The 13,719-nt window shown below is 36.5% G+C and overlaps 1 protein-coding gene across 1 annotated transcript in view; it reads right to left on the reverse strand.

Moving 5' to 3' along the window:
- Positions 1-3,314: 3,314 nt before the first annotated feature.
- The window catches only part of XKR4 (XK related 4), a 433,474-nt gene continuing 423,069 nt past the window's right edge, over positions 3,315-13,719 (reverse strand). Inside the window, exon 4 of the transcript XR_004919870.2 lies at positions 3,315-9,749. The gene's annotated coding sequence lies outside the window, so the exon portion shown is untranslated. The remainder of the gene's footprint in view (positions 9,750-13,719) is intronic.

Raw genomic sequence — 13,719 nt, forward strand, 5'->3', positions numbered from 1 at the left:
GCCACACAGGTAGTACATTGTTATTGTAACTTATAATAGGTTGGGAGGGCAAAGTTCCATCACTACTCTTATTTAAAAACAAAATACTTGGTTATTTTAGTGCTTTTATTCTCCCATATAAGCTTTATGATCATTTTGTGAAGTTTTATAAAATATATTTGTGGCTCTGTTTTGAGTTGTATTATGTTTCTAGATTAATCAGAGGCAAATTTCATTTTTCACCAAATTAAGTTTTGAAATTCAGGAATATAGTGTGTTTTTCTTTTTAAAAAATTTCCCCTTAAATATAAATTTTATTTGTTTTCAGATTATAATAACAATACTCACTCATTGTAGAGAACATAGAACAATACAAATAGCCATTTCTTTTCCTCCTTGTTTTTGAAACTCAGGGAGTTGAGCTAATCATACTCATGGTTGAGCTGATTGTATGTTGCTGGACCATGGAATGCTCCTTTAAATATCCGAAAAAGCTAACTGCTGTAACAAACAACCCCAAATGTCAGGAGCTCAACCCAGTAGAAGTTTACATATTGCTTGTTTCCATTTTGGTTCAGCCAGGGTGGATAGGGACTCTGCTCCATCCATTCATTCAGGGATCCAGGCTCCTTCCCTGGTGTGACTCCCTCCCCACCCCATCCTCTTGCAAGCTGTGCTCCCAGAATAGTCTGTGCAGACCCTTACTTTTACTACCAAATAATATAATTCATGTATCTGGACTTATTTCCCTACTGGACTGTATTCTTTAAGAAGATTATGTGTTTTATTCATATTTATGACTCCAATACCATGCATGTCAAATGGCTGTGATTTTCAGAAATATTTGTTAAAATCATAGTGTAAAAAATATAAATGCTTACAAAAAAGACTAGAAAGAAGTACATCAAAATGGTGGATTTGTATTTTTACATTTAGCACATGTTATTATTATAGTAATAAAGAAAACTAATAAATTACTCCAAAAAGAAACATGTGAATTCTTGAAATTTTTTTCATTGGTCCTTCTAATAGTTTTATCTGTTTCTATTTGATATTGATAGTAGTTTCTACACATATAGTTAGAGCTTATGCTATAGTTCCCTTTTATAAAGGAAGGCTTTTATTTCTTTTTAAATATTTATTTATGAGAGAGAGAGAGAGAGAGAAAGCAGGGGAGGGGCAGAGGGAGATGAAGAAGAAGAGAATCCCAAGCAGACTCCCCGCTGAGTGTAGAGCCCCACATGGGGCTCGATCTCACGGCCCGAGATCATGATTTGAGCTGCAACCAAGAATCAGACGCTCACCTGACTAAGCCACCCAGGTCCCACTACAGGAAGGCTTTTATAAACCGGTAGAATTCTTACCAAACTGTATAGAAAGTAGAAAATTTTCTTAAAGCAAAAACAGAATATTTTAAGAAAAACAATTATATAAGCACAAACGCTACTTTTGTAGAAAAATCAGGAATTTAGACACATCATTTTTTTTAAAAGCACATTTTTCATTGACAGTTTTTCCTTTTATTAATGTTTAGACAGATTATTTAGATTTTTAACCCTCTGCAATCTGAAATAGCTCTTTGCTTTTATAGTGGTTTTAGAGAAACATTCTTTAGCACTTTTCAGAAATTAAAAAATGAAACATATCTTAGAAATCAATATAATTTCATTTTAAATTTATTTCAGATTCGACAGAACTCAGCTTTGTTTATTTTCAGGTTTAAATCACTTTGTCTTGAGACTATGCCTGAGAATATGGCCTTCTCCCCCATCTTCCCATCTTAGACCCACAATGACTGCTCTCTTCTTAGACTTAGGAAGAATCAGGAACTCAGACTTCTGTTAAAATGACCACAGTGTACTTTATTTAATGATTTTGGTACCTTGTGTTGCAATAAAATAAAAAAAAATCTACAAAATCCAAATATATAAAATTTCAAGTTTTCTTTTTTTTTTTAAAGTTTTACAAGAAAAAATCATGTAACCAAGGAAATTTGCTCATTATGAAGCACTACTTTCCACTTCATTTCATCACAAATTGCAACTTACTTAACAGACCAAAATAACTATGGTATTATAGTACATCAAATACTCCACACACTGTGCTTTCAACTAGAGCACATGGGACCACGGCCTGAGACGGCGGCCTCCAGCCAATAAAGACACTCTTACAATCCGAACGCTAAAGGAATGTTTGGATACATGGAGTTTGAATATATATATTTACAGGAAGGAAAAAAATTTAATAACTAGTTTAATTCTTCATTTCAAATAAAATTCCAAATACATTTGTACAATGTTTACAAAGTAAAAGCACAAGAACTGCCAAGGTAATCATTCAGGTCCAGGCACTGTGCTCGTACTGGGGGAAATGTCTACACCGTTCCCTAAACACACATATGGGGTCTCTCAGACCTTATTTCTGGAATGGTCATGGGAGAGAGAAGCACAGGAATGGCAATTTTGCACAATCAGAATGTCATGCAGAGTTGACAACAGGGAACTGAGAAATGATTGGTCCATTCTCTTGTTTGATGTTCATCTGCCACCTGATACATTTTCTTTTCAGAGATAGATTTAGAACAAACAAAAAAAATTGAACAGGGAGAGGAGCACAAAATGTTTAAGGCAAATTAAGCAAATATAGAGCAGCTTCTCTTAGTGTTAAGTGGAAACGAGATTTTACCCCAATCGAACTTAGAAACAAACAAAATTAAGAACAACCTCCTGAGGTTGGGTTTCTTATATCATATACAAATTTTTGAAAATTGCTTTGCACCAAGTATCTTTTTGAAATTTTAAATGAAAAACTTGTTGGTTACAAAGTGCATGATTTCATGTTTCTAAATAAAAGAACAGTAGCTGAGGTAGTTAGATGTGAAAATTATTTACTTAAAATAACTGAATGAAGAACAAATGTCAGTAGCAGAAATCCTTGCCATTTGGAAGCAGGTTTATATTGTGCAATGGTTTAATGCTGAGCAACATGCTCCTGTTTTTTTTTTTTTTTCTAGATATTATTAATGAAACCAGAACATTAAGTAGTATTTGTTTCCAATTTCCTAGGTAAGGTGTCAGTACAGACAAAGTCTGTATCCCTGGTAATTTTGTTTGTGATTCATGTTTTCACCATTTCTGCATTGAAGCTATAACCTATAATGGCATTACTTATCATTACTAGAAACTTCTGATCTAAACTGTAAAAAGAATTCAGTAAAACCAAGGAAAGAACCAACAGGAAGGATGATGTTGCTCATATTTTACAATGTTTGTTTTGTTTTGTATTTTTGTCTTAGCTCTAAATTCAATGTACGATTTGGTTTCAAAGGTGTGGTAACCCCTGGCTCATTGGTTGCCCTCCTTGATCTGAGAATGGGAAAAACCTAATTTGCGTGTCTTACATCATCTTGCTCTCCAGGCTACTGAGCTGTCTGGTAACTGAGAAGAAAAGCAGAGACAACTTAATAGAGGACAGCTTCTCACCCAAGTTCCCTCTCCTCCTGCCACCTTCACTAAAGAGAAGCTTCAGGTGAGACCTTCAATAAACAATTTGCTGAAAACTTCATTTTTTAGCTATCTCATACCATCTAGATATGAAAAGAGTTTGGTAATAATAATATGCCAGGGATAAAAGTGGATATAAATAAGTTGTCAGGCATTCCTTTGGAGCAAAAGAGAACTTTCCATGTGTTGTATGCCACATATTTATGGGATAGAATTAACTGGAAGTAGCCATAGAAGTTGACAGCTACATTTATGAAGCATCACATACATGATAATTACATAATGACTGTTCCATGGCAGTATAGTCGCATGTACCTTTGCTAAAAATTAGTTTTCTAAAAAAGTCTATTACTGTCAGGGAAGACTCTGGAGAGTTTCATGTGGGCTGGAAAGACTTAAGGGTAAAATATAGCGGGTTCAAATTTCCTTTTTCCCAGTAATTAGATGTATAGCTTCTGTCTAATAACATGTCTCCACCTGTTTTTTCATCTCTTTGGGGAAGAATTTCATTTTTATCATTTCAAAGAATTGTCCAGCTCTACTACTTTTAGATTCTGTTTTGTACCTTTGTTGTAAAGCCTCCCAATGATGAGTTCTCCCCACTGCCCCTGGCCAACCCCCCTAAAAGGCTGCCACACCTTTTCTTATTTGCACACCCCTGAATCTAGTGCAGTTAACTTCAGTTTTCTTGCACAAAAGTAAAAGAAAGACAAGGATATTTCCCTCAGAAACAAGGATATTCTGCTGCACTTTTGGTTTGAAATATATGGATGCTTGGGACTGGGAAAAAAGGTCAGAGAAATCCAAATTATTTTGGCTCACTATTCTCATATTTTGAGTATAAAAAAATGGTATTTATCTTAAGTCTGGCATGGCAACATAAACTTTTTTTAATGGATCAGATAATTGCCTAGGTTAAATTCATGCTTCAGAAAGTTTAATACCATGCATTAGAAATGTTTCACCAATCTGAAATTTTAAGCTATACCACTGGCAACTAGATTTTAGAATCCGGAAGAGATTATATTGAATGTGTACATTATGTTAGCTCCAGGCACAACATGATTTTAAACCCACTTAACAAGATAAACTTTCTGAAACCTTATTTCATATTTTTAAGAGCATGCATTTTTTTTTGCAAAGGAATATAATTATTAACTAAGGGAACAATGACAATATTTATGTACATAATTTTTCGCATGAAGCCACATCTTTAAAATATTACCTGAATTGTTAGTATAGTTCCATGGTTGTATTTATTCCTACTTTACAATATTGCCTCTGTGACTCAAAAATGATATTTATAACCCCCAATCATGTTATTTAGCACTAGTTCTTATCTGTACTAAATATTTAAGTAAGAAAAAGCATTTACTTTTGGGGGAAGTTGTATGGGATATTCCCTATGGTTGTTTTCCCACCATCTCCTTTGTCCTATACTCAGGACATGCACGTACACTCAGATCTATGCACGTGTAAGTATACTTGTATATCACTATATAGAAGCCCTTGTGTAAACACTTCTCTGAAAAATTTAAAATTTATTTATAATCTGAAAATAAACCGACTCAGAAGTTCCAGGAAGAAATAAGGCTTTACATTCTTTTATTGGGTTGCAAAGGGAGAGATGCATCATCTTAGGGATGAAAAAGAATCTCACCATAAGCAACAAAATCTAATCTCAGTAATATCTATTAAAAATGTTCCCTCCTGGTAGCGGATTCCAGAACACCCCTTAGCAATCATTAGTCCTGAACTCAGGTATTGTGCAGGCATTCTGGAAAATGCAGTTTGGGATCACACATGCGAACTCTTTAGGCATCAGAAGGAGCCCAGTCTTCTGGATGTATTTAATAAATATTTAGTAAAATTCAGTTTGGCTAAGAGGAAAATTGTCATTCTATATGAAGCTTCTCAGTGTTTGTATGAAAGGAGTTAATTTTTCTCATTAAAAAGCTGATAATTAAAAAAAAAAGTTCTACATAGACCTTTGAAGAACAAGTTTCACTTCTGTGAAGTGATCACGAATAATCATACTCTCTGCTTGGTGACTTATTGCTGTCGTGTTGTTAGGTTGTCTCCACCTCCCCCGCCGCAGCCTATTCAGGGCTGCACACAGGGCTCCTTTGTGCTAACGTAGTTATCAAGCGTCAAAGCACTTTATAAACTTAATTCATCTTCACAACACCACTATGAGGTAGGTAGATAAAGATTATCTCTCTTTTACATATGGGACAAAAGAGGCTGAAGATGAGTTTCTGAGGCTGAAGTGACCAACCAGGAATAAGGACTCAAGGGGCTCAGCTTCCAGGCCCCTGTGTTTGCACCATGGGACCAGGGCCTCTCCATGTTCTTGTCTCCAGAAAGGAATAGACTTCATAGTGTAAAAGGATACTCTTTCAGAGAATATATTTCAGTGTATTTAAAATGGTCATTATATTCAACAGGGGGATTTTTCGTTTTCAATAAACCATAAATTCCATTCAATTATTACATGATAAAAGATAACTGAAACAAAATGCTTAATGTTTCTTGCAGTTGCCAATTGATTGTTGCCTCTTCGTCGCCAGCTGACTGAAACATTGAACTAAATATCCTGTCGATAACATGAAGGTACAAAGATTTGGAACAGGATTGAGTGAAGTAAAGATCTCGAGGGAAAATGAAAGCGGAGCCAAATCAGGTTGGTATGAACGTTTGTGACAGGAAGTAGCAGCTCTTTTGACCCGGAAGGCTTCCCCAGGGGTGGGACTAGCAAACCATCCAAAGGAGCATTGACAAAACACAATTAGCACAGAGCAATGACACCTGGTGGCTGGAAGCCCTTGCTAAACAAGGTGGAGCACGTGTTTTGGTTTCAGGGAAACCTCTGCAACTAATGGGAGGAGGGAGCCAACAAGGACAGGGACTGTTTACCCCATGAAGTCGTTCTAAGTTGGCACTGAAATGTAGAATTTGACACAATCAAAACACTACCTAGGAATGTACAAAACAAATACCTAGATTTTCTCTGGAAATCCTCTCACGACTTCACATAGCTGCCTACCTTCTGTGTGCCTGCCTAATATAGTTCATGCCTCAGAGCAAGTTCCACAACATAAGCTCACGGAAAAGAAAATCGGTCTGAATAGCTTGCCTGTGTTTCTGTCCAGCTTCAGAACAGTAAATGAGGTAAGCACACGATTTGAGGAAATACACACACTCACCAATCCAGAGCCCAATCAGGGAAGAAAATGTCCACAGATAATCACAGATACAAGAGTCGCGTGACTATCTCAAACTTCCTTCTGGAAAGTGAACTTCCCTTTGATGAGATTTTTTTCTTTTTCTCTTTTCTGTGATTACAAAGGAAACACTAAGATTCCAATATGTATAACCAGTGAGTCCTTGGCAACAGAATGACATCAACAAACCAAACCAAAAAAAAAAAAGTATTTTGTTTAATTTGGGAAAAATAGCCTTTACTTATGTGACACCACAACATGCACCATAAAATAACTGCATTGATTTGTTTACATTATTTTTCTGCTTAAAAGATGTAATCCTTAAAATGAAAAAACTCCCTATTTGAAGAATAAAAAGTTAAACTTGGTTTCTCTTAAACAATTCTGTCAAGTAGACTTTGGGAACAACGAAGATTATGTGAAGAGCAGGGGGACAATTATAGAATTAGAAAGGATGGAAAGGAGCTGGATAAAAGTTTCCTTGGCAGGAAGGAGCCGAGTGGCAGGCCTCCAGAACGGTCTTTCCGAAGGAGGTCTGTGCCACAATCACATCTGAATAACCCCGGGACAGTCTCCCAAGCCTCTTCCATTCATGTGTTCGCCAAAAGTAAATAAAAATCAAATAGCATTTGCTCTGCATTATTTATTCCTCTTTGCACAGCAAAGAGATTTTTAGCAGCAGAATATCACCAGCAATAGATTCCTGCATGAAAAAGTTAAATCTCATTACCTACAACACCTGAGCATTTTCTGTCTATCTAGACAACACCAGATAACCAGATGAAAAACCGTATCGTTCAAACACCTGGATTTTCCCAAGTATTCAAATGTTTGACATCACAAAGACCAAATTTACTGCTTGAGTGACCTACTTCTTCACTTTTCATTGGGATATTTGCATTCATGTGGACAGTCTTTCTTTTTTAACAATGCCATAGTGTCTACTTCAGTTTAGTGAAGATGGTTCAGCAATCATCTGGAAAATTCAAATGTTGAAAGCTCCTAAGTGAAAAAAAACTTAGTCATGAGAAAAAAAAAAATTGGAGCTTTAGGGCTATCAGCACTCTAGTGGTTTTATGGATGGTGAAAAATTGCTCAACTGTCCACTTTTTTTTCATTTCCATTATTCTGAAGATCATTCTCAAAAAATTATTTTTCCAATTTGGGGATAGATACACAGATCTAGGATGTGTAAACCTGGTTTAGTGAATTTGAACACAGAGGCTCTCGTGATGTCATGATATATTTACAATGGGATGAGGAGTAAGGCTATAGTAACCCTGAATCTCGTTGCTGTTAAAATGAGGGACAATTCAGTGGTTCATGTTATACAAGTAGGAATACTTACAATACCTTTAAATATCTCATCTTGTAATCCATCAGAAGCTCTTGGCATGCAGAGCTAGCTAGCAGCATAGGGGCCAATGACCAAGGAGAGCTGTTCCCTTAAAGACAGGGTTAGTCTCAGACATGCAGCCCCTGACATTTTCTCTGTCTTCTGCCTTTGGCCCTTCATATATGGATGTATCTATCCTCATAGTTAGGGAATGACAGGGGCTACTTTGAACCTCTGCTCTATAAAAAGGCAAATATTCCTGATGAGCAATTGGTAGGCATCCTCTTCAATCACCTTCTGTCCCAACACAGCTTATAGCCACTCTCACTCATGAGCCTTGCTTAAGAGGATTGTTTATTGTTCCTGGGTCCCCACAGTCGACCAACTCATTGTATGTTACAGAGTCTCTTTGTGCCCATTTTGGCTTTGGAGTTCAGGAAATTAAAATTTTCTTCAGCTTATTAGTTTTCATTGCCTTGCAATTGAAAATAAGTCGCATGGTAGTAGGCCAGTTTTTGCCATTAAATTTCAGTGCTTGTGCCAAGAGTTAGTTCTGAAAAATGACTTTGACAGAATAGGGTATGCAGCACGATACTGATGCCTGTAACTGGGCCTACCATTCAGGAACTCTCAAATTACTAAGATGGTCACTTAGCAAGGAGAAACATCTTTAAAACCCAAGAAAAAGGATCCCTGCTTCTTTTCTAAAATTTTTCTGCTAGGTTGCTTATTGGATAAACCTGATGACTTTCACTCATTCATCTAGGGTTCACTCCTGACATCGTTCTACTAAAAGTTTAGACAGAAACTTTATAAGAACATACGGATGTCTGACGCTTGCAAACTCTGAGACTACAATCTGAAGTATATTCATTCTTATCTTGCAGCTCAAACCTTTCTTGGAAAACAGAGAAGCAAGTGGGAAAGAACCATGAGTTTTTTAAATTATGAGACTACTTGTTTACTTTTAAGTGAGCATTTAGGCAATAAGAATCTCTACTTGATCTCATAGCTTGTAACTGACATCTTGTCAGATCTCAGAAACAACAGGAGGGCCAATACCATAAACTCATGTACCTCAGTCTGAAACCGACAATGTCACCACCCAAGAAGGCAGGAATGAAATTATTGAATGGTTACATCCATGCAGATTTTACCTCTGAAATGGAATTACAGATTCAATTTTCATAAATTCGTTATTACAATGCTGACAACAGTACTCTCAAGAAACCAAGTGAGGGCAGCCATGGTACTCAGATCGATCATTAAAGAGATGACAATGACATTTTTTTTTTCATTTCCAAACACAAGTAGATTTGTATCCATTTAACAGGAGTCACCATGACCCAGTACCTATTCTCTGAGCTCTGCAAGCCCCAAGAATCCATCGACATTTTTCTTTTTTTTTTTTTCAAAGCAGCGCTTACTGGCAAAAACAAATGAAGCGGATGAATATTCATAGCATGAATGATGAGGAAGCAGGTAGCATGAATTCATTAGTGCTCTACTTCATAGAGGTCTTTCTCTTCAGGCGTGGGCACAGCTTGGCGCGGACTGAACGAGTGCTCCTTCCCACTAACTGATTAATTTTCCCTCGTGGTAGCTTGGCTACAATATTACAAGTCAAGAATTTGCAAGATTAAAGGGTCTGTTGCATTAATTAATGCAAATCACCTTCAGTAAAGCTTGACAAGTTCCAAGATGTTTCTGTAAAAAAAGAAGGGAATCGATACCATCAGCAATATACATCTTTGTGACAGTCGAGGCTCACATTTCTGAGTGATTGGCTCGTCCCCTTTCCCTTTCCTCATGGCACGAGAGAGATTTATTCCTCTTCACAGGGCACCAAGCCTCAGATTCAGATCAAGAGAAAGGTTTCACCCCAGGATTTCAGAACATATTTCAGTGATCCATTTCCTTTTCTATGTACAATACATTAGAAAGGTTAATAAGGAAAGTTGAATATTTTAGTTCTTTGAAAGAAGGATATAAAATGACAATTCTTTGACTAGATCTCCTTTGGTTACAGGATGATGTGCTATTGCTCCCAATTTGAATGAATAAGAACTCACAGTGGGGCCTATTGAAAGACCTGGCCAAAGGTTAATTGCTAAGTTAACATAGCAGTACCCGACACACTCATTTTCCAGAATCACAATGGATTGAAATGCTGACGTTGATTAAAACACGTTCTACTGGTTTGTAATCAAAATAGGAATTTCGTACAAGGATAGAAACCTAAGCTATATTTTCAACGCGCTTAGGGGTGTTGTAGAACTTACTGATAAATGAATTAATTTGAAATAATTAAGAGTGTTGATTTGATACAACTCCATACCAGAATGCCACTAGAACAGTTAAATTAGCTCAAACGTAACATCTCCATTTGTTAATATTTGTAGCACTTAAATGAAATAAGAATTTGATTAGTTCCATTTTAATGCAAATCAAGCAATAGAGAGAGGAGAGGGCCACCAGCTTAATTTGATAGATGGAAGTATAATAAAAACATGAAACCTTACATTTTCTGAAATTCTAATAACAGAGTTAGGTGACAGGCTTTAATAAGAACACAAGAGAACATTTTGTGTTGGTACTGGGCTGGTAATATTTGCTTATCAAGTTGATTAATTAGTTTTGATGTTGATCTGTTTTATTATCATGATCTTTGCTCTGCAAACATCAAATCAGCAGCTGTACTCTTCTTGGCTGGTGCAATGGCTAAAACAGCAGTAATCACAGTAATGAACTACTTATAGGGGCTTGAACCTAGAAACCATGCCTCACACTTCCCACCGTTATTAGGTCAACTATTATAGTGATGCTTAATGGGACTCACCAAGGAATTCTTTGAATTATTATGTGCTTATACAAATTAATCTGTTTTTTTTTTTCTCTTTCTTTTTACTCCTTAGAGAACCTTTGGGTTTATGCATTCCCTGATCAGAATTATTTCACTTGGAGCAAATTAGTTATGCAAGTTAATAGTTACCTTTAAGCAATATACTCCTTACATCTGTGGGGAGCCAACCACGTGCCCACATTGCAGGGAGAGACTAGGTTTGCGTATTATGCCGGCATAGTGAGTGAGGTGAGTCTGGCTGTCTGGATTCCTGAATGTAATACAGCACAGTCTTGTTCTTCAGGGCACGGGAAGTATGGCCTTAGACCAACCTCTCAGGTTGTAGTAACTGAGGGTTAGGTCTGGAAATGTGTTATTCCTAAATAACTACTCTGCTGGAGATCTAGGGGATGTGCTAATGAAGGATATTTCCTGAAGATCAGAGAAGTAGCCTATTAGAAAAGTCTTCAGACATTTTAGAGGCATCCTCGTTTCATGTCTCTTCTTAAAAGGGGTTCTCAGGAATATCTCCAAAAGTTATTCAGATATGATTGTTTTGAGTCAAGTGCTATGTGCCTAAAAAGTATTTCAATTTCTCTTTGTTGCTTTGGGACCTCGATTTAAAAATGTCTCGTGTTGAAGAGGCATAAAAACAAATCTTAAAATTACTTTTCTCTTTATAGACAGTCAACCATTATTGACTTATCTTTATATGGACATCACTATCTTATGTTCGTCATTGAGTGTGGCATTTGTCTATTATGAGGCTTCCATAATACAGTATTGGGAAAGCTATGTTTCTTTTTTGCTCTAGTATGGAATTAAATGTAGATATTAAAAATAGGAGCTGTGTAGCAGAGCAAAAAAGAGTTGAAGTCCGAAGACTCCTATTCCACTACTGATAACCAAAATGTAAGCCGCTGGATCGCAAGACTCCTTCTGCACTTGGCTGTGTATTGCCTGGCAATGCTCATCCTGTGGATGATGCTGACTGAACAGATGACTGAAGGAATCCTGATTGCAAAATTACCTGATCTCTTTGGATCTTGGTTGTCTCATCTATAAAAGGAATGTGCTGAAGTAACACTTAGATCTCTTTCAGATGCTACTTTCTATAAAAATTAGTGACTTCTAATTTAACATATCTTCATCAAGATCTGCTTGAATCTTATCAAAGCAGTAAGAGAGAAGATTGCTTGTATTTTTCATACACTAAAGTCAGATTGATCACTGCATATTTTTCTAAAATAAATACCAAGGTTGAGAAAATGTGGGGTTTATTACTGGCTATTTGTTTAGAATCAATTCCAGCAACATCACACACAACTTACTATACAAAGTCATTGAACAGGTTTTGACTATAATCCTGTAGAACTCAGACTTGTCACACCAAAAGTGAGGAGGGAAAGGACATATCAATCATTTTATAATCAATTCAACAAATAGTTGGTAGTAAACGTTTGCTTTATTCTTTACATCTAACCTTTCAATCTAAGGTAAGATTCCTCAGTTTATATGATGGGTCAAGCTAATAGTATAGTAATCCTCTTAAATATTAAATTTTGTGAACTGCAAGACATAAAATTTAGAGAAAAATCATGGCAATGGGATAGAATAATGTCACTTTAAATGTTTGTTGATCTATCTTTTCTCCCTCCTCTCTCCCTTCCTTCCTCTCTCTCTTTCTCTGTCTCTTTCTCCATCAGAGTGTCAAAGTAAGTACTGGAATTTAGTTATTTTTCAGTGTGCCTAACTGGATGACAGTATAGCACATGCACAGAATACAAGAGGAGAACCATCTAGTTATTTTATATTTATCTCTTACTTTAGTGTAGAGTAGGGTCATGGAGGAGGCCATTGTCCAGAATGGAAGAATAGCACATAACTACCGACTATGAATTAGGGAATGGAAGTAAAATTCAGTTACAGGTGATAGCAATTTCCATTTCTCATCATTGACTTTTATTTTTAACTTTTCATCTTGGAAGACATCTTTGACTTTAAATGAAACTTGCTTTGGAAAATTTCATTATCAGACCAGGATTTTGTTTCTCCTGAAAGCTTGCCAAATCAGAAATAGATGTTGGTGGGAAAATATTCCTTGGTCTTCTAGAAAAATTTGCAGTTGTTAAAAGTTGTTACAAGTTGTGTTCAATTCTCAGTGCCACTGTTTCCTAGGTGTGGAAACTCTGGCAATTTGTTTAGTATCTCTGAGATTAGGTTTTGTCATCTGTAAATGGTACTTAACTCATAGATGGTTGTGAGGATTCAATGAGATCACACAGGTAAAGCTCTGTAGCCCAGCACTGGGCACATATGTTCCTAGTCATGGTAAGTCACCATCAATATGGGGAACTGAACTGCAAGAAAATCTAAGGGTAAAGAAATAACCAAAGCAAAAATTTGAGTTTGCCAGTATTTCTGACATATTATGTCAGCATACTATTTATGAGTAAAATATTTTAGCAAAACAACTAGGCATTTCAGGGACATGAAACCATACCTTATTGAACAGAACATAGCCCCACAAAAGGTTGACTGGAGTTTTACATTTCGGGATTAGATCACTGCATGCAATATAACAAGGGTCTGATTTCTTTTCTTATGGAATCTAGAGAAAGAGCTTCAGATGGATGATCAAACAACATTATGCCTTAAACACTCAAGGGAGAGTTTCTGAACCCCTCATTTCTGTGGGCAAATGGCTGTTTGCCATTTCTTCCACTTGGCTTTCTGCTGTGAGCGCAGGCTGTGTTCGAGCTAGCCTAATTGCTACAATTAACAAAATTAAATGGCTCATTGTGTTTTTATACAATTCCACCCACATTCCGCGGA

Source organism: Halichoerus grypus, chromosome 5, assembly GCF_964656455.1.
Source record: "Halichoerus grypus chromosome 5, mHalGry1.hap1.1, whole genome shotgun sequence".
NCBI classification, from domain to species: domain Eukaryota; kingdom Metazoa; phylum Chordata; class Mammalia; order Carnivora; family Phocidae; genus Halichoerus; species Halichoerus grypus.